Below are 27,255 nucleotides of genomic sequence, written 5' to 3'. Positions count from 1 at the left end.
ACAACGAGGATTACTAAAATGACACTTGGAATTACAAAGAAAATTATTTCTAAAACAAAAACATTTTCTGTTGACACACTGGGTTTTACACGAACATTTTGGGGGTAACGCAGAGGTGGAAGGTATATGTATTTGTCATGCAAGAAATATGATATAGATTTTTTTTTACACTTTAACGGGCTGCAGATCGTTATTCTATGAAATAACTAGTTAAACCAGGAAATACAAGAGAGTTTTACACTTTAACAGATACGATCAGTTGTATTCTATAAAATAACGGATTTCATACTTTACCGGTAACGTATTGTTATGCAAATTCTATCGGAAAACAAGCCCACATATATGTGAAAACTTTTTTTCTTTTTCAAATCCAAGGTTAGCGATTGACCCCAGCCCCTGACCTCTCTAAATGACAGGCCTGCCTAAAAGTAAATTGGTTGACTGGATCTCCCACCGAGACCTATTGCATGGAGCCCATTCAAGGGGACGAGATTTGAAGATCTGTGATATTTCATTAGATATATGCAGACCAGTGTGTATGATCGATTTCGTTATTCGGTGTAATTTGAAATTTCCTTCTGCTAATTAAGAATTTACCCGCTCCCTAAAATTTAGGTTCGAGGAGTTCTGGAAATGTCCCCAGCAAAATTCAAAATTTTCTTCCCCTTCCTCCGCGAAAAAGACGAAAACCAACCATTAAAGAAAATTTAACCATATCCCTCTCCGAACTTTTCTGGCTACGCCACTGTCTCCCACTTTAGCAATCTCGAACGTTCCTTACCAAGCAATTTCCACTACTTGATTACATCACTGACGCGTTGTTACAATTCAAATTAATGGCTCTTGGGGCTCCAAAAATGTTTCAGGTCCTTATCAGCAAGGTCAACACTCTTAACGAAGGTCAGGATGAGATTTTCAACCATTTATAATTTTGTCAGTTTGGTTGTGTGTGCTACTAGGTGATCTAGTTCCCTTATATGGCTTACAGCACTTTCATCTGCATTGCAAATGCAGCTGGTAACAAATTACTTCTTCTGTCACACGTCACTGACCGGTTTATAACCTTCCAAGGAGAAAGTTGAGATGATTGTGGACAGAGGAGAGCTCAGACTTTTTAGTGCCAAGACAGGTTGATAGATATCGATTACTTTTGCTGAAAAAAAAATCTATCTTCAATGCTTTCGGACGAAAACATTTCACGGGCAATGATCTTTTCCAATGAAGAGTAAAAACACTACGCATTTATTAATTTAACTGGTGAGCATTTGTAGTCGATAAATAAACATTGATTCCGATTAGTTTAAGATGAAACTTTCAAATCAATTATTAAACTTTTTTCACAAACTACATTTTTCTCACAAGTTTTGATGTTCATCTTCATGGATTGGTTTAGATTGTTCTTTGTGTGGGGAAGACGTATAAGCACTGTGAAAAAAATTGTGTGACTTTACTCCATAAAATTGGTGGCAGCTTAGCTGCCTCCACTACTCTGGAGTAACTTAACTGATATAACTGGTGTAAAGTTACACATCGCTTGTTGAAGGTTGCACCATGGTAATGTAACTATAGCGTAACGTCTCCCTCATTTCTGCGAAAGGTTACTGCAGAATTTTCTGTATGCCTGACTTTCTTGAACGATTTATCAAGTTTATGCTCTTTAATAACCAATATAGACCAATTATTTATTTACTTTACTATACAAACAAGTCATTTTTATTGCACTAAGAAAGGGAATGACTTGAATGGGGACCGAACACGCGACGCGATCTCACAGAAAAGGCCACCTTTACCGCTCGGCCACTAACGACGGTTTTCGTTTCGCTAATAAGAGTTTACCAGCTTTGCACCGATTCTGGTCTTTACGCATGCGCTTTGAATTATACTGAAACCATAGAGCAAAGTTCCACCTAACATTTGAGTTTTCAAATGTGTTCCGTGTAACTTTACACCCATTAGTACTGGTAACCTAATACATTTTTTTTTACAATGAGGTTGTAACGCGGTGGTGACGTATTTGACTCGAAACTACAAGGAACCGGGTTTGAATTCCGGCGTTACATTAGCTGCTTTGAGAAAGAAACGAAAACACGAATAACACGCATTATAAAAAGTTCGAACGTATGCTCATGGTTGCTTCAGATGGTACAACATACGCCAATGATGGTTTCAGGTTTTCAGGTAGTAGAACATACTTCGAAGATTGTTTCTGGCTGTAAATCATATGCACATGTTTATTTCATGTAGTAGAACATTTGTCCATAAATATTTATTTTGGTAGAACAGGTGTTCAAGTGGTTGATGTAGATCGATGTCTAACCATCATCAAGTTGTTTAATAAGAACTTTTATGGTTTTCTATTCAACACGCAAATACGGAGCCACATTTCGTCTAGCACAGTATAGCGTGCTGAGTCTCAACAGTCGTTAAACACGAAAGACAACCAAATCTCCTTGGTATATGTGGTCTTTGAGTCTGTTCTTTTTCTTAACAACACAGCAGAAGGTTTTATTACAGATTAACTAGTTATTTCGAATACAAAAACCGATCTAGCATGAGTATTGCTTTTCTCAATCTCTGCTGTGAACATTATTTGAGCTATGTTACCTCATTAATATATCTAATGATCAAATAGTGATAAATGGTATTTCTTATCTTCATAGCTAATCCCACTGCAATAAAAACTGTGCTCTTACTCCAAAGAATCGGTGTCACCTTAGCTGCCTCCACTGCTCTGGAGTAGCTTAACTGATATTGTTGGTGTAAAGTTACACATCGCTTGTGGAAAGTTACACCATTGTAATGTAAGTATAGCGTAATATCTCATTCATTTCTGCGTTAGGACATACCAGAACTTTCTGTATGTTTACAGAGAAATTGCTTGAAAGGTTACACTTTAGCAAAAATGAAGTTTTCACCTGACTTTCTTGAACGGGTACTCATTTTTAATTGTAAGTAGACTTAAATTTCAAACTAACTATTCAATAGTTTAAATTATACAGATATATTAAATGATCATGTAATAATTTCTTTCTATACGTTTTAAATTGAAATTCCAAAATAAATTAGTGGGTTACAATGCTTGATATTTCTTTGTAACAGTGTAAACAAAAATCATTCTAGAAACCCCCTTCTTTACAGCTCTTGCTTTTAATTATTCGTTTATTCAATATTTATCAAGTTCATGCTTTTTCACCAACCAATAACCACCAATTACTTATTTATTTTAATATACAAACAAGACATTTTTATTGCACTCAGAGAGGAAGTAACCTGAGTAGTTTCCGAACCCACAACGTGCGAATCTCACTGACAGATCGCAAAGCAAGAGTTTTTACCGCTCAGCTACCAAAGTCCGGTTTTCGTTCCGCTAATAAGTGTTCATCTAATCTGACCCTATTCTGATCTTTACGCATGCGCTTTGAATTCTACTGAAACCATAGTACAAGGTTCCTCCAACAATTTGAGTTTTTCAAACAATGATACTACACACTTCAGAATTCGTGTACCGTTACACCCATTAACACTGGCAACCTTACACATTTTTTTTTTACAGTGTAGAAATTTCACGTTTTACTCGTATTACTCCGAAGTAATTTAATCCCCATTTTATCTGTAACTGTAAAACCTAAATTTTCGCAACCGTTAGCCTTAGCCCTGCCTACATGCATACTTAAAATTGCTAAAATGGTCAAAATAAGGTGGGGAGTTAAGATATTGAAAATGCGAAACGAAAAAAGAAGACAGTGAAAAAATATGAAATCAAACATTGTATATGACATCCAGGTCCTTGCAATAATATTTAGGGAAGTAATATTCATTGAAAACAATTTTGCAACCCAAAATATTTGAAATATTCCAAAATTGAAGGAGATAATCGAGCCAAAGTTCCAAGGGGGTGTGCTGAAAACGAGATGGGGACGTATCAGAAGAGCACCGATAAAGGCCATTGTTAAAGCAAAAAAAAAAAACAGTATAACTATATAATCATCCTTTTGAAAAAGGAAAGGAAATGTAATGCAACGATAAGTAAAAACACGCTACAAATTCTCTAGCTGTTTGAAAAATAAGGGGCTGTATGTACACGTATAACTTTACAACAAGTTATCACAAAACTCGGTGTTTCATATGTCGGTAAATACTGGTCGTACAAATGTCAAATTTGTTGTATTCGAATTGTTTTTTCATGCTCGTGATTTTCCTAAATATTACTGCAAGGACCTAGGGGTCGAAAAAAAGTTAGATTTCGTATTTTTCTATATATATATATATATATATATATATATATATATATATATATATATATATATATATATATATATATATATATATATATATATATATATATATATATATATATATATATATATATATATATATATATATATGTGTGTGTACGTATATCTTTATGAAAAGAGGAACTTTAATTTATAATTTTAAGAAAACATAAACAAAATAGTTTCTAAAAGTTTTAAATAAGGGAAACTGGTTAACTTTTTCCTTGCTTTATTTTTATTTTACTTCCTTTTTTTAACATTTATCCCTCCAGGCATAGAATAAAGCAATTTGGGGGGAAAACGTTGCGCTATGTTTTACGTTTTAAAATAGATAAAAATATTTATCCAAAAAGTTATTTTATAACTAGGAATGAAATTTATGTTAGAAAATTCTACTTAATTGATAGCATAATTTTACACTTCTACACACATTTGATTATTCATTTTAAAACTTTGACTGAAAGATATCATTAGCAATGCCTGAAATACAAATATGAATTTTAAAGTTATTACTAAATGAGTACAAAGAAAGCATTAATGATTTTCTTAACCGACAAATTTTACATGATTTCAAAAATTGTCTTAAATTGCTGCAAAAATTTTTCGGCAACATTTAGAAAAATATGCAGCAAAGAAACATGTCATTTTTTTCTCATTAACAAAGTCAAAAGGGTGGTTCTTTCTTCACACACGATAATTATCTTAATTATAATCAAAGAAACTTTTTGTCCATCGACCTTCATAGAGAAGGCGTTATCGTATTACAGTTCGCATCTTTGACCCAGTACAATATTCTTTCTGTTTGCACTGAAATTCTCAAGGCGGTGCTTCGTGTACAACATTTCCTGCTAAAAAGTTTCAAAATAGCTTGTTACTCCATACTTTCCAAATAGTTTTCGGAATTATTCAACTCGTCCTTGTATGTAACAGCTCATGGTCAAAGTTGAAGGTATGCGTGGGTTGTCGAACATATGATACGTTCCTTAATTATTCGAAGGAATAAAACAGTAGTATTTTTTGCCAATCCTAGTTCCTGTTTCGTTTATGGAACGGGGCTTATCACATTAATTACTACAATGGCCGCCGTATATACAGGGTGTTCCGTTTTAACCTGCAAGACCTTTATTTTCGCAGCCGTTAGTCCTAGATGTATACTTCCAATTGCAAAAATGTTCAAAATTAGATGGAGGGTTAAGATATTGAAAGTTTGAAACAAAAATAAAAATGAGTCAAAAAGTACAAAATTTAACTTTTTACACGGGTCCCAGGTCCCCTAACTTATATTTAGAGAAATAATCTCCATTGAAAAACAATTCCAACACAAAAAGTTTTAAATTAGTACGACCAATATTCACCGAGCGATGAAACGCAGCGTTTTGTCACTTACATCACTTTTCACTTGCCGTCAATAGCACCTTTTGTGGGAAAATATAGTGGTCGAAAAGTGTTTAAAATTACATGTGTGCATAGCGTGTGATTTTTTAAATTATTAAAAGTTTTGCAGAGTGTTTTTGCGTATCACAGCAAAACATTTGCATTTATTTTTGAATATATTTTGAATTTATTTTATAAATATCTTGTTTTTCTTACTTTGACAAGATGTCATTCTTTTGAAAGAGCGATAAGTTCCAATCTCATCTTCTGTATGGTCCTTTAAAACTTTAAACTGGAATATCTTCTTGAGTTTTGGTGGCACAAATGTCAAGTTTTTTGTGTTAGTAATAGTTTTCAGTTCAGATTATTTCTCTAAATTTTAGTTAGGGGACCTAGGGCCCGTATAAAAAGTTAAATTTCGTATTCTTTGACTCATTTTTATTTTTGCTTCAAACTTTCAATATCTTAATTCTTCATCGGATTTTGAACATTTTTGCAATTGGAAGTATACACCTAGGACTAACGGTTGCGAAAATAAAGGTCTTGCAGGTTAAAACGGAACACCCTGTATAAATACTGCTTGTTCTAAGCAGTTTTGATTCATTAAAGCAGCTGATTCAATTAACCGGCGTCCACTGTATCATTACTACTGTAAAGTTATTATTGGAATGCGTATGGTGGGAACATTTCTGCAGTGGATAGGTAAACGGCAGTATCTGCAGAAACGAGTTTTCCAGATATTTGAAAAAACTTGTTTTGGATTCAATACTAACAATGGAAAATGTCGGAATTAGACCTTCTTTTTCGCTTTTTTTTTAAATTTTTCAGCGGAAACCAAATAAGCAAGCTTTTACAACAAAGCTAACGTACAATAGAGGACAAAAATGCCAAAAAACGAAGAATGAAAAATTTGCAGTTACTGTCCTTTACCTGTCCACGGTGGTTTTAATGAGTTGATTAAATATTTTAAAAGTTCAAGTAGACTCTAATTTGTAACTATGAGGACATGCTCAATGTAACTGGAGGAAGTTAATCACGTTAACTTTTAAGCGAGAATATAATTTCTACTATTTTTAGTAGTTGAGACTCAGGTTCCTCCGTGCATACCACATTGGTGGTTTACCGACTGGTTATAGTCCTCAAGACAGTTCCATATTTTTGGACTGAACCAGGAATGGGGTCGTTCCCAAAATTTTAAAAGTCTTTTTTCCTGAAAGATCATGCTTAAAAACATAGCATCTGACCATTTTTTAAATAACTTATTTAAGTTTAATATTTAAAAAAAATACTTAAATCGGTGCGCTTTCATTGTTTACACTTCTGCCGATGACATCACAAATGATGAAATGCCATTCAGTGCTGCCATTCACGGTCCAAAATATTTAATTCGCATCTTTACTCACGTGTACTGGCAACGATATGGTTGATAGCAAGCGTAGAGCGCAATTGTAATTCGCTTCTTGATTATCATAACGTGGAAATGCGGTAGAAAGATGCGCCATAGTGCATCATTTGTGACGTCATAAAGACCACGCCTTGTTTGAAGAATCGGACATTTAAAAAAAAAATAATTAAAAAATAACTGTTGGGAAAATAAAAGTATTTTCTGAGTCCATGTTTTTTGTTTTTTTTTTTTTGCATTTTCTATCAATTTCAGTGACAAAAAGTACTACTTTTGACTGAAGGAAACAACCCCTTTGAGTAACCCTTGGTTCCGCACCCTCAGACCCATTCTGCTGTGGTTTTTGTTCTCTATTGTAAGTTTGTTTCATTGCAGAAGCTTGCTTACTTGATTTCCGTTGAAAAAAAATTGGGGCAATTTTCAACATATCTCTATTGTTAGCATGGAATCCCAAACGCATTTCTTCAAATATCTCGAATACTCAGTTCTGCAGATACCGCTGTTTACATGCACACGGCAGTACTGCCCCCCCCCCCCCCATTGCCCCTCTTTTGTACTCGCTCTTGTGCTAAGAATACAATTTCCTCTTCTTTAGCCCTGAAGAAATGCTGAAGGTACACGTTGGTTCATGAATAATTAATAAGTTAAATAATTATTCCAAACAAAAAATCTGACTTATAATCATATTTCTTATTTTCCATTCAATACAGGTTAGAGGTGAAGATAATGAAAGCGTGTTAAATACAGATGCTATTTTATACGCAAAAGGTATGGATCTGAACAAAAGTTCAAATACAACAAAAAGGTTCATTATGACCTCAACTTTAACATTGTAATTAAAACAGAATGAAGGTGGAGGAAAACAATGTACTTTCTACATTTCAAGTTATATACTAAAAAACTATAAGCAAAGTAAGCCATTAATAGGTCGACGGTGAAATAACCTATATTAAAAAGCAATAATTACAATAAAGTGGGATCAATTCGCTTTGTTAGTGACAAAATCTAATTTTTTTTTACAACAACTGAAAATATGTGAAGACTTTCGTTAATATGATATTTAAGTGTTGAAATTGTTCTAATATAACCATAACCTTGAACAAAAAAAAAAAGGAATGAATTAAACTAAAAATTACTAATTACAAATAACACGATCTCACAAACTTTCCCTTCTTCTTTCGATATTTATTCTCAGTTATTCTTTATTCAAACTGTACTGCTATTATACTAATGTATAAGTGAAGGGATGGAAATATTCCTTTATTGTTTTTCCGATTAATATAACTTTGCTTACTTATATGTTTATCATTAATTTTAAATCCTTCAATTTTCGTCAAATCATCTTCGAGAAAAAATCCTCTTCAAGGAAGTTTGCGTATGTAAATTATATTTTTAGCCTTGAGTAGAGGCAAACTTCCATTTGTTTATTTTTTCACTACTAGGAATAAAGTCTACTTTTCTTCGCACTTCCTACTTTTTAATTGATGGGAAAATAATAACAATAAATGTTCCACTACGTTTCAGGGCCGTAACCAGACTCAGGGAGGGTTTCAAAACACATTTCTTGTGAAATCTATATGGTCAATAAAATTTGATTTCATTTGGACATTTTAATGTTTTTTTAGAAAAGATTATTTAATAAAGTCTGCTGCTTCAAGGGCATTAACATGAACAAATGTAAGAAATGACGCATCTATTAAGTGAAAGGGAAAAAATTTTATGTGTGTGCAATATAATTTCACCCTTGTTAAATATTTGAAGTCTTTTTAACAACTGAAAAGAATACATGCGTGTACTCGTATACTCGCATTAGTATTAACACTTCTTAAATTCATATTTTTTGACACTTATAAAATATATTAAATATCGAGTTTGACGCTTTCAAATTTAAAGATTTTTTTTTTTTTTGGTTAGCCTCGGGGATTCAAGATTTGAAGGAAACGCTGTGATATTTTATAAGAAATGATTTTCCCTAAAACCGCAATAAATTTGAGTACTGTAGATAAAGAACTGAGCTTCTACAATGTTTTATGCTAAAATATTAAAAAATAAATAAACCGAAAAAAATTATTAGCAATATTTTTTTATTAAATTATTAGCAATAATTTTTTTTTTTTTTTCAGAAAAAAAAAGTGTAATGAAAAGCATTTTTTAGAATAGTTTTGAAAAATTTTGGAGGGAATTGAACCCAATAAACCAACTCCTTAAATACGGCCCTGCAACATTTATCGAATGCTATACTTTATTCCTTAATTTGTATTTCACTTCAACAATAAACTTTCCCATGGAAAGATTTTCTATAGCTTTGAGAAATAAAACATATAATCATAATCAATAATAATTTCGTTTATTTATTTCAAAATGTTGCAACAGGCAAACGGCTCCATAGGTGCTATTTATATATACTATACCCATCCTTCCCATGTCACATGATAATTGCCTATTTCTCGACAATCTCTCTAGAGATAGTTGCATGTTGCATAAGTAACTATTAGCGTAATAGACAGGAGAAAACTTATGAAAATTTACGCGATAAAGGTTGGGCTAAGTTTTTATTTTTTCCTCTCATTTCTTAACGCTAGAATCTTTGGCTCGAACGTTTCAATTCCAAATCGTTTGCGTTGCTGTTTTGTCACGATAGTAGGATGACCTTATTATGCTTTCTTTTCTCTTACGGTACTTTAAAAAGCATAAATGTAGCAGAGCTGTTTGATAATTGAAGAATGTAGCTGAAAAAAATAAATACCTGTAATTCAAATTCTTTTGCATATGCATTTTTTTTTTTTCAGTTTCTTAAATTGTAATATCAAATTAAGCCATCAACCAGAAACGGTCAGATTTACAAAAGCCCCCCCCCCCCCAAAAAAATGACTTATACGAAGCAGGAAAAATTATTGTAACTCGTATGATATATTTGTAGGGACAAACGTCTAAATTTTTCCTAAAAAATGTTTTTTTTTTAGAGAGATACCTACTTTCGCAGATATAAGCTACAACTGGTACTACTAAGTCCTTCGACTTCACAGACGCTTTTGTTTAAAATATTCAACCGATTTCAACCGGCTAAAATAGACTATCATGTAGTGTACAACACTTCCTAGCATTGACACAAAATTTTTTATTAAAAGCAGAGTGGCTACAAATAATTGATGCCAGGATTGCAATTAAAATCTTCAAATGTTGGTACAGTAAAACCTGTCTACAACGATACTGTTGGTGGGACCTTAAAAAATATCGTAATAGACAGGTTATCGTTATAGACAGTTTGATTATTTATGCTGACATTTGGATGGGACCAAGGAAAATATCGTTATAGACAGGTTTATTGTTATAGACAGCAATGTTATACACAGGTTTCACTTAATTAATCAATGGCCATGGTTATATTATTCACTATGTCCTGTGTAATAATTGTAACTTACGATTTTTTTTTAGATGTGTAAGAATACTATTGAAAAATTAAGTTGTAGTTAGATTTATTACGAAAACATCTTGTTACCAAACTTTGAGTGTCAAGATGATGAGTGTTAAAAGTTTAAATGCAGATTAGAAATTAAAAACAGGATTCCGTTTGAACAAAATAATACAGCTTAAGTTTTACTCATTGAATAGCAAGGGGTGCCTCCCCCCTAAGAACAAGAGCGTACACCCCCTAAATATCGCGAAGACTCTCCCCTGAAGCAAGACTCCCTCCCCAAAAAAAGAAAATTACCCCTCAAAACAACCCCCCACAACCCCCCCCCCCCAGATCAACACCCCTGAATAACACACTGGAAAGTCATTGAAAAGTTTCTTCTATCATAATTACAACAAAGACAACTTTTTTTTAAACAAATTGTGTTTAGAATAAAATTAGAAAAAAACCTTTCGTAAGTGAATATTTTTGTCGTTTCAGAAATGAAAACAACTGTTATCTCGGAATTCCTCGCATCGATAATTTTCTTTCGCATACCAGTACAACGTAGTAGCAGAATGCATTACAGGTAGGATACATTATTTCAGTTTTTACAAGTTTGTTGAAAAAAAGTCCATGAAGACAGGGCTTCGGAGTCTGAGGGAAAATGACCGACTCCTTCTTCTTTATTACATAATCAATTGAACTCCGATTCTTACTCAGTAGCCCTGGCCGAGTGGCGGACAAAATGTCCGACTTCGACTCCGACTCTTGGAGTTTAAAGCCGACTCCTTTGCCCCAAAATCAGTTCAACTCCGACTCCGCAGACCTGCATAAAGAAAAGTATTCTTTTCTCGCTTCTCTCGTACTCTGTAAATAACAGGTCAAAACTAATGGAGAAAATTTTGAATGGGGTTGTTTTCGAAATTTTAAAGTATTTTTTTCTGAAAAAGCGTGTTTAAAAGCATAGGATTGAAATTTTTTTAAAAATAATTTGACAAAGTTTAGTATTTTTTAACAATTATTTTGAACGGTGCAATTTTATTGTTTACGCTTATGCATATGACATCACAAGGGATCAAATGCCATTCACTGATGCCATTAGCGCAGACACAAGATTTAATTCGCTTCTTTACTCACATGTTCTCGCAGTGATATGGTTGATAGCAAGCGTAGAGAGCAATACTTAAGTAGCTACTGACTTATCATAAGCTGCAAACGCGGTAGACAGCAAGCGTAAGCATTCAACGCGCCAGTGGAGATGCACCAAAGTACATCACTTAGGACGTCATAGAGTCCACGCCCCATTTTCAAAATCGGACATTTAAAAAAAGTAATTAAAAATTAAGCGTTAGGAAAATGAAAGTTTTTTCTCTCTCCATGTTATTTTTTGCTTATTCTATCGATTTTAGTGACTAAAAGTAGTTTTTTTGAATAAAGGAAACAGCCTCATAACTACTGATAATAGACTATACTTAAATCAAATCGTTTTCATCTTCGTTTCTGGAATATATATGATGCTACACACAATATGGCATTTTTATATTGTTATTGATATCCTTCTCAAAAACACTGTACCCATGATCAAAGCAAAATATTTTCCTAAATTCAGTGGTAAAAGTGGTAAAGACTTCAAAATTATCACCAATAAATAGCTAATTTTCAATGAAGAAATATGTTTGATAATAAATTTTAAATTAAAAAAAAGGCAAAAAAATTTTTTTTTTCTTTTGAAAAAACAATATCGGTTGTGCTTTTTTAAGCGTCTAATAATTATTTTTTTAAAAATTATTTGTGTGTGTGTGTTTGTTTGGTTGTATGTAATCTCATTAATAAAAGATCCAAAAGATTGGTAGTGTCTCTGTAGACTGAATATTTTAAATAGATTACTCGCATAGCTACATTGTTTTCCTTCTGCAAATGAATTAATTATGGAATCGCTATTCTAAATACAATGTAACAAGTTGTAATTTCATTCCAATTACTTCGAACACTGCTTCCACCGACACACTTCCGTTGAGTTGCGTCACGAAGCAAAGACGAGGAAAACGATCGCGGTTGCGACTAAATACCGATGTTTTCCGGAAGATGTCACTTGTTGCCACTGGGGAAGTGATAAAAGATGAGGAAATGTTAGAATGCACGCTTTGTTTTTCTTTTTTATCCCTCGAAACTTGATTGCAAAATAGCGAAGACGAATTATAAATATTAACCTGAAAAGAATATATTTGCCGGTTTGTTCTTTGGCTTTCAAAACCGCGGTTTTTGTAGGTCAGTGTGCACGACAAGACGGCAACAAATGAAAATAATGGAAATTTTGATGTATGACTTCGATTCTTACATTTAAGATTTATAACCTTAAGATATGATTAATGTTCAAACTTCTCTCTCTTAGTCAAAAAACACTCACGGTATATGCTAATGTGTTTTGTGTTACGAAAATGTTTACTTGCAGACGTATATTCATTTGAAAGAATATTTTTGAGAGGTTGTATGCAACGGAAAATACAAAAGAACATCGAAACCATCGATTCATCAGTTCTTAAACAAGACTACGTTAAAATTTTTATTCAGTTACAGTTCAGTTTAGTTTCGTAAAAAAATTCAAGTAATATAAAATGTCATTAACTCTTCTCAAGGAATTAATAGTTAAATAAATAAAATTAACTACAGTAGTTATCTGGACTAACTGGGACCAAAGGCAATCCAGGTGATGGAAAATCCGGGTAGCATGGGTAATAAAATGGGTAATAAACAAAGCAAATCCTTAAATAAAGACTCAGCTTCGTTGCGACAAAAAAAAAAAAAAAAAAAAAAAACTATTTTTTAAAAAAAATTACTTAGAACTGTTTGAAAGAAAAACCTTTTTCGCAAGGCTAAAAAAAAAAAAAAAGAGTGATAGAAATGCATGGATAATTTCTATGGCTGCATTTGGAATGGCTGCTACCAGTGACATTGAAGTGTACTTCTTTGATTACCAATACTAATAGAGGAGGGTGGGCCACAATGAGAAAAAAAACACTCATTTTTCATTTTTCGTATATTAGTGAGTTCTAAAGCACAGAAACATACTTGATTATGTTAAAGGTATCAAATTATAGTATATTGCATTAAATTTAGCTCATTTAATGTTAGAATAAAAAAGTGTTGAGATTTTATAAGTCAGATGAAAAGTATCTCATTGTGGCCCAGTGAAGGTCCACTATGTGACATTAAGTAGGGCCACAATGGGACAGCTGAATAATCACTGTATTTTTACCTAAAGTTTTCAAAATAAGTACCTTTAGCTAGTTTATTAAAGAAACTTAATTCAGTACAGAGTTATTAAAAAAATACGACAAAAAAACTACAACACCACGTCATACAGACTGATTTTTTCCACAATTCCAACGAAAATTTTTTTTTCATACATTTGATGGTTTCTAGGTCCTGTGTCATAGAATATTTAAAGCATATTTTAAATGTTTAAAACTGTTTTTTTTTTCTTACATAAGAAACAATTTTAATTACAGTAAGCAAAAAAAAAAAAAAAAAAAAAAGAAAGAAAAAATGATTAGGATTCAAAAAACAGGAAAAGAAAAAAATAATAAACGCCAGATATTACTTATATAATTATTTTATACAAATATTTATTATAATTATAAAGTGCTTTGAAATAAGTACCATGTGTGGCAACCTTATCAACAACTAAACAGTTTCTAGTTTTGTTTTGTATAAAGCTGTGTAGTAAAACAAAAAGTTCACTTGTAATAATTAGTTAAAATATAAATATTTTTGAATCAAGCCTATTTTTTATTGTTAAATTTATTTTTTGTAAACTAAAACAAGAAGTAGATAAGTATTTTACACTTGCTTACTGCTGCTTGGGCCACAATGAGACGTCTCATTGTGGCCCAAAAAATTCGTCTCATTGTAGCCCAAACAAAATAAAGATTTTTGCTCCATATCATTAAAATAAGCCATGAGTTAAAAATATTATAGGTGAATAATAGAAGATTAAAGTGTGTCAGTAACAACATAAACTACAACACTTAGCTTAATTGTTGAAGTTTTTCAAGATTATGATAAATGCAAGAAATTATTCAAATGACTTTCAGTGTGTCCAAACAGTAACTAATTTTTTTCTACAAAGCAAAAGCATAGAACAGCATGGAAATAGGAATTCTGGGAAGCATTTTGGTTATGTTTACTCCTCCTAGGAGGTGGTATCTGTCAGAATTACATTTATTTTTGAATTTACAATGTCTCATTGTGGCCCACCCTCCCCTACAGTAAAATCCTACCTGCGGTCCCACTTCAAGGGACCGCAAATTTTGTTCGTTGTAACTAGATTTTCGTTGTAATGGAAATCAAATCGGGACTGAAAATTTCTTTCGTTGAAACGGATACTTCGTAGTATCGGTATTCGTTGTAACGGGATTTCACTGTAATAATAATGAAATTTAAGGAACTATCGTCGGTTAAAAGAGTTTCAAATAATAGATGTTCTACTGTATTTTTCCCCCTCTCTTTTTCGCAATACATTATTTAACATTTTTTTTTTTTTTGTGTAATTCCTAATATTAAGTTATCCATTTAAGCTTTCTGTGTTCTAAAGTCCTTACCCATTTTGTGGATATTAGGACGCAGTGGCGGATCCAGCCGATTGTCTTGGGAGGGGCCATCCGAAAATTTTGAACCAACTCCCCAGGGCCGAATTTAGCTCCATGCCGCCCCTAGGCAAATTTGAAATCTGCCGCCCCCTCCCCCCTAAAAGAAGCAAAATATCCTTGACTCAAAAAAACGTAAAAAAGTTCCCCAGATTCAAACTGACAAACTTATGAAGAAATGATGGCGTTTCACATTCGGAGGCGCCCCGATGAAATGATCACAGTGATCTCCCACAAAATTTTTTATTCGGCAAATTTTGCTCACGATTCGGCAAATACCATGATTGAAAAACATTTGACTTTCATAAGATGTGTGAAAGTAATCATTATTAAATTACAAGAAAAAATTGTCTCTGTGGAAAATGAAAGAATGCTAATATTTTACTTCCAAGAATAACAATTTAATTCAAAAAATGTGTATTATTTATGTGTATAATAGCAAATTTGCCGCCCCTGAAAAGTTTGCCGCCCTAGGCAGCTGCCTACTATGCCCATTGCGAAATTGGGTCCTGATAACTCCCCAGACATTTTATTAAAATGAAGTTTTAAAAACTCAATTTTCGGGGTATCGAGACATTAGGTGAGGGGGTGGATTTAGGAATCTCCCTCAAAAATGTTTCAAAATTTAAATTTCCGAGTATTTTTTGAAAATTAGGAAACTACAAACGCATTTCGTCTATTTTTGATGATGTACGGAGAAAGGACAGGTTTCGGGCGCTGGCCCCAAAATACTTTTTGCAAATAAAGCTTAGAAACCAAAATATTCTATCATTATACATTGAGAAGTTAGAAGAGGAAGGGTACTCTTCTAGCTCTTCAGCTGGCCAGCCTAAAACTGCATCTTTAATTAATGTTTGCTTACATTAAAGGAAGTGTGAAGGTGCTTAGAATCCTTCCTTCCTGGAAATATTTTGCCTTTGAGGCTCTAAAATTCGATTTTTAACTATATTTATACATATTTTAGAAAGGGATGGAAGATTCGTGAGCTCCTCCAAAAAAAACTCCTTTTAAATCTATCATCACGATATAAACTAGGGAGGGAGGTGGTCCTATCAAAAATCGTTTGTAATTGAAGGCCCAAAAAAATTCATTTAAGTTGCTTTTAAGCAAGTTAAGTGGTAAGGGCTGGATAAGCTAGTTTCCGTTGACATTTTTTCCAAATAAGAGACTTAAAATGCATTTTTTTGCTACATATCAAGGCATTTGTGAAAGGGCATGGGAAAAGGGGTTTCTCCCCTTGGTTTCGAAATTAAAGCCATAAAATCGAAAACTTAGGCTCTCTTTGATCTTGTGAACAATAGGTATACTCTGAGAACCGCAGCATTTAGAGATCGTTCAAGTGTGTCTGTAGTTGGAATCAAAAAATGATGTAAAAGATGGAGAAAAATTTTGGAAACAAAAGTTTTGTTTTAAATATTGGGATATAATTTATCTCCCAATTAAGGCCTATACTTCTTTTACAGTAAAATACATGTGTTAAAATTTGTTATCTTCTCATAATATATTTTTCTTTTTTTTCCCTTAAAAAAATTCCTACAATCACAAGGCTTTGGGAGGGGCCATGGCCCCCATGGCCCCCCTCTAGATCCGCCCCTGTTAGGACGTAAAATTATCAATGGGATTGTTTCCGAAATTTTAAAAGTATTTTTTTCTGAAAGAGCATGCTTAAAAAACACAGGATTTGACTATTTTTTAAATAATTTGACAAAGTCTAAAAGTAAAAAAAATGATTTTAATTGATGTGCAGATTGAATTTCCTTTTTTATACTTCTGCACATGACGTCACAAATAATGAAATGCCATTCACTGATGTCATTAGCGCAGAGCGCAATATTCAACTCGCTTCTTTACTCACATTGTACTGGCAACGATATGGTTGATAGCAAGCGTAGAGCGCAATGTTTAATTCGCTTCCGAATTATCATGACCTGGAAACGCCGTAGACAGTAAGAGTAAACATTCAGCACGCCATTGGAAATGTGCGCCAAAGTGCATCACTTGTGACGTCATAAAGACCACGCCTTGTTTGAAAAATCGGAGAGTTTAAAAAATTCATTAAAAAAACTAAGCGTTTGAAAATAAAAGTTTTTCCTGAATGAAATTCAGTTCCTTTACTGCTTTTCAATTCATGTGTATTTTTATATATAAAACGGAGTTCAGACTGTTTACTTATGGAAGTAAATTCTCAAGGGCTCACACACTTCTTATGCTAGAAATAAAACCCTGCTTATGGCTATCGTTATTTGTCAGTGTAGCCCTTTTATTTTGCGGGAATTCTAATTCATAATTTTAACCCATGAAATTGCAATATTCACCTAGCTAGCTCAGTTTATTTTTCCATGTCACAATTTTTTTAATATAAGGAAAATCCAACTGAACCAATACGATTTAGATCGCTGACTAGTATTAAGGGTGTCAGAAAAGTGCGCTGCGCTATATAAGAATGTAAGGAAAGGGCCGGTGAGAGGTCACGGGAGGTCACTGTGACTTTCCAAAAGTTTCCTTATTCAGTAAATTTTGTCTGGAAATTAGGAAAAGTTATCATCATTCGGCAAAAATTGGAGTTCCACTCAACATGCTTCCGCCGACCTAAAAATTTAAATTCGGGCAGCCCCGCCCCTAATGTAAGGTGTTGATTCAACTGGGGATGCGCCGATAAACAAATTGATCGATTACCGATCGACTGTGGATAATCGGCTGATTAATGATCACAATGATTACTTTTAATACTACCAATTTCTCTATCGTATTTTTTCACCTTTCATTTCAACTAGAGAAATAGTTAATCGTTTGTTTCTGAGAGACGATTTATTTTTCTCCACTTTCCCAATTTTCCCGCAATAATTTTAAAATTTCATTCAATTTCTTTGAGCCAATTTCCATATTACTGATAATAAAATTACCTTACGTTAATTAGACATGAAAACTAAAAAAGATTAAGAGGTATCATGTGATCAGCAGGCTAATTTAAGATCACTTATCATTCAAATTTATTTTTTAATTAGTAGCTATTCTATCCAAGACTTTTTTCATTATAAAAATTATAATGTTATCTAAAAGCACTATGTTAAAGGAAAAAAGTATCGATACATGAAAAATGTAGAAACGTTGCATACATGTGTATATTTATTCAAAAAAGAAAAAATAAATTTTAAAAAATAACATTAATTCAACCATCAATTTGTAATAAATAAATAAATAAATAATAAAGTATGTAGGGGAATGTGGGGCAAAGTGAAATAGCGGGATAAAATGAAATGGTGAAATATTTACTCTGCTTTTAGCGGTAATGTTTTAACTATGGTGTAGCACCATAGAAGTATTACTAACACCATAAATATATTCTTAAGGAGCACATGTAGTCGATTTCAGTCAGGAAAAAAATACCTCTGAAGAGTAAAGCAAATGATAATACAGGTAATTTTCGAAAAATGATACTCATATTGTAATATTTTGTTGTAAGTCAAAAGCTGTTTTCGAAACTATAAAATGATTAAGTGTTCTTTTATTAATATTTGAAATATTAGTTGCAACCTTCTAATAGTTGGTGCAGTATTTAATTTGCTAAAATTAAGCTTGTTTGTATTTTAAATATTTTGAACAATAATATGTATTTGTTTAAAATGTTGGCTAACGATTTGTAATTTTTTTGAATGTAGGACATAAACCTCTCAATTTTTTTTTTTTTTTGTTGAATAACAAAATATAAAAATAACTGCCATTAAAAATCAACTTAGCTAACGTTATGCTGCATTCTACAATTAAGTATTAATGATACAATGACAAGATTAGCAAACATAAAGAGTTTCACTATTTTCTGTTTCTATTCTTATGTTGTAAATTAATAATTTAATGGCATAAACTAGGCTTTTTCTAAAGTAACAAAATACAAAAGGAATTTACATTCACAAACCTCCCGACTCCAAATTGATAGATTAAAACATTAGTATTTATTTAAACTAAAATTATTTCGCTAAGAGTAGTTTATATTTTTTACTGGTTAATTTTAAATTTATAAAGTTAAAAACTGAAATAATTTCTCTTGAGCCAAACAAAATATGCAAAATTTTTCTCAAGGGGAAAAACAAACTTTGAGCGAAGTACAAGGGATTCAATAAAATATAGGAGAGATTTTTATTCCTCGTTGCTTATACTTTTGGCTAGTCAATTCTCAGTTTATAAACTTAGAATTCAAATCGATTTTTTGAGCATAACAAACTATACAAACTGTTTCTGAAAGAAAAAAAAAATCTTTGTTCATCAGAATGAAATGTTTTCAAACTTCAGCATTTATTCAAACAAAACCAGTTTTATTTTTCTTAGTTAATATTTTTGTCTAATAAATTTTTACTTTTAAAAGTTCAAGGTTATCTTTTTGACCTTGACAAAACATTCAAAAAATTTTCGAAAAAAAATTTTTTCATCATAAAATCTTCATTAAAAACTTTTTGAGCATAATATAAAGAATTCAAGCCCTAGTATGTTTTGAAAATCAATTATTACAACTATTCGTTGTTTATTTTTAGTTCGTAAATTTTAAATTTATCAACGAAGAATCAAAATCGATCCTTTTGAGTTAAAAAAATTATGCAAACTTCTCACAAATTTTCATTGAACAGAGCTTTGATCACAGTATAATGAACCTTGAGAGCAAAATTGAGTAATTATATCTTACTTATTGTTTTGATAATGAGTTCTTAGTTTATAAACTTAAAACTCAAGTTTATTCTGTTAAGCCTAACTAATTTTAAATAACTTTAAAAAAAAAAACAACTTTTGATTGCAATAGAAAAATTTCAAACATCTGCATTTATTTAAGACACGGGTATTTCTCTATCGGTTCGTTACAATTTTAATGAAATTTACATGTAAAATAATTTCTATGAATTCCAAACTTGCAAGTGCAAACCAACACAAGTCCGACCTCGAAAACGATCTTTGCGCACACTATAATGAACACAAACTTTTATATTTATTCAAAAGAAAAAAGATTTTCATTGTGCTTTTTTGTGTATATTTTCGTCTTGTGAATTGAAAATGTATAAACGTAGATCTAATCTTTTTTTGAAAGCAACAAGTTATGTAAAACCCTTCTTTTCAACATACCGAAAAATAAATAGATATTCCAGACGAATGTTTATTAATTCTATAGAAAAAATTAAGAAAAAAGAAAGAATGCAAAGAAAAAGTAACTTTTTCAGTTACAATATAGTTATTAACTCTATGGAATAAAAAAGAAGAAAAGGAAAAGATTACACAGGAAAATTAAGTTTTTCAGTTACACTATTGGCTTTTGCACTATTGATTATTAATTCAATAGTAAAAATTAAGAAGCAGAACAAAATAATACAAAGAAAGAGAAACTTTTTCAAGTACACTATTGGTTATTGATTGTATAGAAAAAAATTAAGAAGCAAAACAAAAAAATACAAAGAAAACGAAACATTTTCAGGCATACTATTGGTTGCTACAACTATTAGTTATTAATTCTATGGAAAAAATTAAGAAGCTAGTGAAAAGAATAAAAAGAAAAAGAAACTTTTTCAGTTACATTATTGGTTATTGAATTGGTTATTGATTGCATAGAAAAAATAAAGAAACAAAGCAAAAGAAGACAACGAAAAAGAAACGTTTTCAGTTGTAGTTTATTGGTTGCTACAACTATTGGTTATTAATTCTATATAAAAAATTAAGATGCAAAAGAAAAGAATACAAAGAAAAAGTAACTTTTTCAGTTACACTATTGTTTTTTGCAATTTCAATTCTATAGAGAAAATTAAGAAGCAAAAGAAAATAATACAAAGAAAAGAAACTTTTTTCAGTTACACTATTAGTTATTGATCGTTTAGAAAAAAGTAAGAAGCAAAACAAAAGAATACGAAGAAAAAGAAACATTTTCAGTTATATTATTGGTTGCTACAACTATTGGTTATTAATTCTATAGAAAAAAATAAAAAGTCAAAGAAAATAATATAAAAAAGAAACTTTTTTAGTTACTCTATTGGTTATTGATTGTATAGAAAAAATTAAGAAGCAAAAAAAAAAAAATGCAAAGAAATAGAAACATTTCAGTTATGCTATTGGTTGCTACAACTATTGGTTATTAATTCTATAGAAAAAATTAAGAAGCAGAAGAAAAGATTAAAAAGAAAAAGAAACATTTTCAGTTATGTTATTGTTTATTACAACTATTGATTACTTATTCTATAGAAAAACTAAAGAAGCAAAAGAAAAGAGTACAAAGAAAAAGTAACTTTTTCAGTTCCATTTCGCCGCACTAACAAAAGTGAAAGTTAAAAAACCTACCTTTGTGTCCTCTTCTCAGTGCGAGAGAATCCCTCTCAGATAACGAAAGTGATCTGAAAGCCGGTGATGAATTTTCCTCAATTAAAAACGCGCTCTGTGTGAGGGTTCTTGTTTTGCCATTTTAAGCAGAGCCGCAAAAAAATTCCGGTTTCCGCCAATAGCGTGTCGTCACTCGGAAAAGCAAGAAAAGATAATAATAATCAAGTTGTGATGAAACCGGTTTCCCTCATTTTTAAACGGACATCTTGTTTCTTTAGGATTGTGGACATCAGGAGAATGTTTCATTTGTGATGGATGATCTTTTATTTTATTTTCCCCACTTGCAACTATATGATTTTTACTCTGGTAAAAATAGTGATTATTCCATTATCCTCAAACAGTAGCAATAGTTTTTTTTCTCTTAAAATTTGATCGCGTGTGATCAACGAATAATGATTTCTGTTCCAGCATCAGAAAAACGAATCCGATTAAAATGAATTCTGTTTTAAGTATCATTAAAACGAACCTGATTAAAACGAATTCTATCCCAACATCAGTAAAACGAATTCGATTAAAACGAATTTTGTTAGCTAGTTTAATCAAGCTGCATAATACATACTTTTTTTTTACATATTAATGAAAGAACAATCAGAGGGCTATGCATAATACATCTATATATATAAAAGAAAGTCGTGTTAGTTACACCACTTATAACTCAAGAACGGCAGAACAGATTCGGCTGAAAATTGGTAGGGAGGTAGCTTAGAGCCAGGAGATGGACATAGGATACTTTTTATCCCGTTCTGCAGCGTTCCCGTGTGACTTGACATGAAACGTCAGTCACTATAAAACGTGGTATAACAAAAAAGAATCAGACTTGGAATAACAAAACGCAAATGACAGCTATGTAATTGACGTAAAATGACAGCTATGTATTGACGTATGGATGACAATTTGATATTTGTAAGAAATCAATATTAAAACTATTTCTATTAAATAAATAATTAACAAGTGGATTGAAGTGAAGTGAAGTTTAATTAATAATGCCGCGACCAAGACGATCGAATCTTTCCCGACAAAGCCGTAAAGCAAGAAGAATACAAAATACTGCAAATGAAAGGACTGAAGAAGAACAAGAAATTGCACGTGAACAGCGCCGCGATAGTATGGCTCGACTTCGTGCTTCTCAATCACGAGAGCAAAGTGAAGCAGCCCGTGAAACAGCTCGGTTGGCAATGCAGAATCGTCGAACGAACAACAGAAGGCAACAAATAGATAATTTGCGACGCAGAACAAGATATTTAGCTGATTTGAATCGAGCAGCGTTTCGATACGATTGCAGCAATGATTACAGCTTGCATCCTAGCGTTTGCATTGGGCAAATGGACGTTGTTTGCGAGTATTGTGGTGCATTAAAGTTTTCCGGAGAAACGCCTGGATTATGCTGCCTTAATGGTAAAGTGAAATTGCCAGTGTTGACTCCGCCACATGAGCCATCATTGTATTCATTGCTTTGTGGCGAAACACAAGAATCACGCCACTTTCTTGCAAATACTCGAAAATACAATAGTTGTTTCCAAATGACGTCATTTGGGGCAGACATTATCGAAGAAGGAGGATTTAATCCGACATTTAAGGTATTTATTTTTGTACTTACATAGAATGTAGTTAAAGAATAACTTACTTTATCTATTGGTATGTATTATATTTGCTAATACTGAACTCTACTCTCCCACAGAAAAAGTGTTTATAACCCAGTTAATACTGTCTGGTTTTTATTTTGTAGATACAAGGACAGATTCACCATCGAATTGGATCATTACTACCTTTCGAAGATACACAGAATAAATTTTTACAAATATATTTCATGGGCAACATGGAAGAACAACTTGATTGACGCCTAGGGATCAATGCAGGAATGAAGCGAGCAATTATTCAAGACTTGCAGTGTCTGCTTCATGAACATCATGCGTTGGTCAGGTTGTTTAAGAGTGCTTTAGAGCAAATGCCAAATGATGACTATAAAGTTGTCATCAAAGCAGATAAACGACCATCTGGAACACACGAACGCACATTTAATGCTCCAACAGTAGACGAAGTTGCCATCCTCATTGTTGGTGAACAATTGGAAAAACGCGATATTGTGCTTACACGTCGCGATACTGGGCAACTGCAACAAATATCTGAAACTCATCGATCATATGACGCATTGCAATACCCACTGATGTTTTGGCAAGGAGAAGATGGATATTATTTTAATATTAAAATGATAAATCCATTGAATGGTAAAGTATCAGTATCTTAATGTCTGTATTATTTGTCTTTGAAATGGTTAATTATCAAATTTTGAATTTCAGGTGAAGAAACTACAAAGAAAGTTAGCTCAATGAATTATTATGCATATCGTTTGATGATTCGTCAAAATGCTGACAACTATTTGCTGCGGTTTCGTCGATTGTTTCAGCAGTATTGCGTTGACATGTATGTAAAAATAGAAACGGAACGTTTAACATTTATTAGGTTGAACCAAGCCAAACTGCGTTCTGAGGAGTACGTCCATTTACGTGATGCAGTTAGTACTGAAGGAAATGCAGCTAATATTGGTCGATTAACTATTCTGCCGGCGACGTACATTGGTAGCCCACGTCATACGCATGAATATGCACAAGATGCAATGACATATGTTCGTCATTACGGCCGGCCAGATCTCTTTATTACTTTTACCTGTAATCCAAAATGGATAGAAATTACTCAATTGCTGCTTCCCGGACAAACATCAAATGATAGACACGACATCACAGCACGTATATTCAGGCAAAAAATTCGGTCCCTGATGAACTTTATTGTTAAACAACGCGTCTTTGGAGATACTCGATACTGTATGTATTCAATCGAATGGCAAAAGCGAGGCCTGCCGCACGCACACATTCTTATTTGGTTAGTGGAAAGAATTCAGCCTGACCAAATAGATGATATCATATGTGCCGAGATTCCTGATCATGAAGTCGATCCAGACCTACATGATGTTGTTACTACTAATATGATTCATGGACCGTGTGGTGCCATCAATCCCCAATCACCTTGCATGGTCGATGGAAAGTGCTCTAAACGATATCCACGGAAATTAACGGCGGAGACTGTCACTGGCAACGATGGGTATCCGCTGTATCGGCGTCGATCACCAGATGACAACAGTCGAACTGTCACAACGAAAGTGAAAAGAATGGATTTCGTTGTCGACAACAGTTGGATTGTTCCATATTCGCCACTTATTTCTAAAACGTTCAAGACACATTGCAACGTTGAATACTGCAATTCAGTTAAGTCAATAAAATATATTTGCAAATATGTGACGAAAGGCAGTGATATGGCGGTTTTTGGATTGCAATCCTCAAATACCAACGATGAAATTTCACGCTATCAAGTTGGTCGTTATGTGAACTGTAATGAAGCGATTTGGCGTATATTCGCATTTCCAATTCACGAACGTCATCCTACTGTTATACATTTGGCGGTGCATCTGGAGAATGGTCAACGAGTATATTTCACGGCTTCGAATGCTACGCAACGTGCTGAAACACCTCCAGCAACTACATTGACCAGTTTTTTTGCAATCTGCCAAAGCGATCAGTTTGCACGAACTTTGCTTTACTCGGAGATGCCACGTTATTATACTTGGAATGCTTCATCCAAGAATTTTCAAAGACGGAAGCAAGGTGATGCGGTTCCTGGGTATCCAGATGTGCGTTCTACTGATGCTCTTGGTCGTATGTATACAGTTCATCCAAAGAATGATGAATGTTTCTATTTGCGGTTGTTGCTGGTAAATGTGCGTGGGCCAACTTCATTTGAGACACTACGAACTGTTAATGGTGTAATATTCCCAACATATCGTGCTGCATGTGAAGAATTGAACTTATTAGAAAACGATACCCATTGGGATACGACAATCGCTGAAGCCATTATCTCTGCATCTCCAAGTCAGATACGCACATTATTCGCTATCATAATTTCGACATGTTTTCCATCAAACCCATGTAACCTGTGGCACAAATACAAGGATAGTATGTCAGAAGATATTTTACATCAAAGTCGTGTCAGTTCCAGAAATCACGATATTGAGATGAATGAGGAGATACATAATCGTGCTTTACTCTTGATCGAAGATATGTGTTACCTCATGTGCGGTAATTTATTAATCAGGTTAAGAATGCCAGCGCCAAATCGTGAAATGAATGACGCATTTAATCGAGAATTGGAACGGAAACGTAAATATGATCACCAGGAATTAGATTTAGTAGTTCAAAGGAATGTACACCTGTTGAATTACCAACAAAAGGAAGTTTATGATACTTTAATGAAGGCAATCGCTGATGAAAATGGTGGTTTATATTTCCTAGATGCCCCTGGTGGAACTGGCAAGACATTCCTTATGTCATTAGTTTTAGCAACTGTTCGGGCGAGATCCAACATAGCGGTTGCAGTTGCTTCTTCTGGAATAGCAGCCACATTGTTAGAAGGATGCCGTACGGCTCATTCAGCATTCAAATTACCGTTAAATCTTCAAACTATTGAAGAACCAACGTGTAATATTGCAAAACACTCAGCAATGGCCAAAGTTTTAGCGGCATCGAAAATCATCATCTGGGACGAATGCACAATGGCGCATAAACGTGCATTAGAAGCACTTAACCGAACATTAAACGATTTACGCAATGACTCGAGATGTTTTGGAGGAGCAATGATTTTACTGTCTGGCGATTTCCGCCAAATACTGCCAGTAATTCCAAGATCTACGGCTGCCGATGAAATAAACGCTTGCCTCAAATCGTCAAATCTATGGCGCTATGTGAAGAAACTGCAGCTGACAACAAACATGAGAGTTACATTGCTTAATGATACATCTGCTGAAGATTTCTCGGAGCAATTGCTGACTATCGGTAATGGTCAAGTACCTGTCGATGAATCGAGCGGATTAATATCATTTCCAAATAATTTCTGTAATTTTGTCTCATCAAAAGACGAACTTATCAACAATGTATTTCCAAATATTATTTCTAACTACAAAAATAATGAATGGTTGAGTGAGCGAGCAATTTTAGCGGCTAAGAATAAAGATGTTGATGACCTGAACTACATAATTCAAAATAAGATCATTGGAACAATGCATTCATTCAAATCTATTGACTGCGTCACAAATGAAGATGAAGCCACCAACTATCCAATTGAATTTTTAAACTCTTTGGACGTGCCTCGCTTACCACCGCACAATTTACGCCTAAAGGTTGGCTCCGTAGTAATCATGCTTCGAAACATAAACCAACCAAAACTGTGCAACGGTACGCGTTTGGTGGTTAGTAAATTGATGAACAATGTAATTTACGCTACGATAATGATAGGAAAATTCAAAGGTGAGGAAGTTCTCATTCCGAGGATCCCGATGATCCCAACCGATATGCCGTTTGAATTTAAAAGACTTCAATTTCCGATACGTCTTGCATTTGCCATGACCATCAACAAATCACAAGGCCAATCCTTAAAAGTTTGTGGTTTAAATCTAGAACATTCATGTTTTTCACATGGTCAATTATACGTGGCATGTTCACGGGTCGGAAGACCATCTGCGTTGTTTGTTTTTGCGCCTGATAATAAAACAAAAAATGTCGTGTATCACAAGGTACTTAAGTGAAGAGCAACCTATGTACTAAAATACAGAAATGATAATGAATGATTAATGTAGTTATTTATTTTTTTTTTTGTATTTTTTCCAAAAAAAAAAAAAAAAACACAATCTGCTTATTTATTGCCATTAAGGCGGAACAAAGTTCGCCGGGTCAGCTAGTACATATTAAAACACAAGCAATGAATCTGTTTCGA

The 27,255-nt window shown here is 33.1% G+C and overlaps 1 protein-coding gene across 1 annotated transcript in view; it reads right to left on the bottom strand.

Annotated features, from left to right (window-relative positions):
* The window catches only part of LOC129219623 (hemocyte protein-glutamine gamma-glutamyltransferase-like), a 65,540-nt gene extending 44,066 nt beyond the window's left edge, over positions 1-21,474 (bottom strand). Inside the window, exon 1 of the mRNA XM_054853880.1 lies at positions 21,400-21,474. The gene's annotated coding sequence lies outside the window, so the exon portion shown is untranslated. The remainder of the gene's footprint in view (positions 1-21,399) is intronic.
* Between the last annotated feature and the right edge of the window lie 5,781 nt (positions 21,475-27,255).

This window comes from Uloborus diversus, chromosome 4, assembly GCF_026930045.1.
Source record: "Uloborus diversus isolate 005 chromosome 4, Udiv.v.3.1, whole genome shotgun sequence".
NCBI classification, from domain to species: domain Eukaryota; kingdom Metazoa; phylum Arthropoda; class Arachnida; order Araneae; family Uloboridae; genus Uloborus; species Uloborus diversus.
This window is presented reverse-complemented; position numbering and strand designations above follow the sequence as displayed.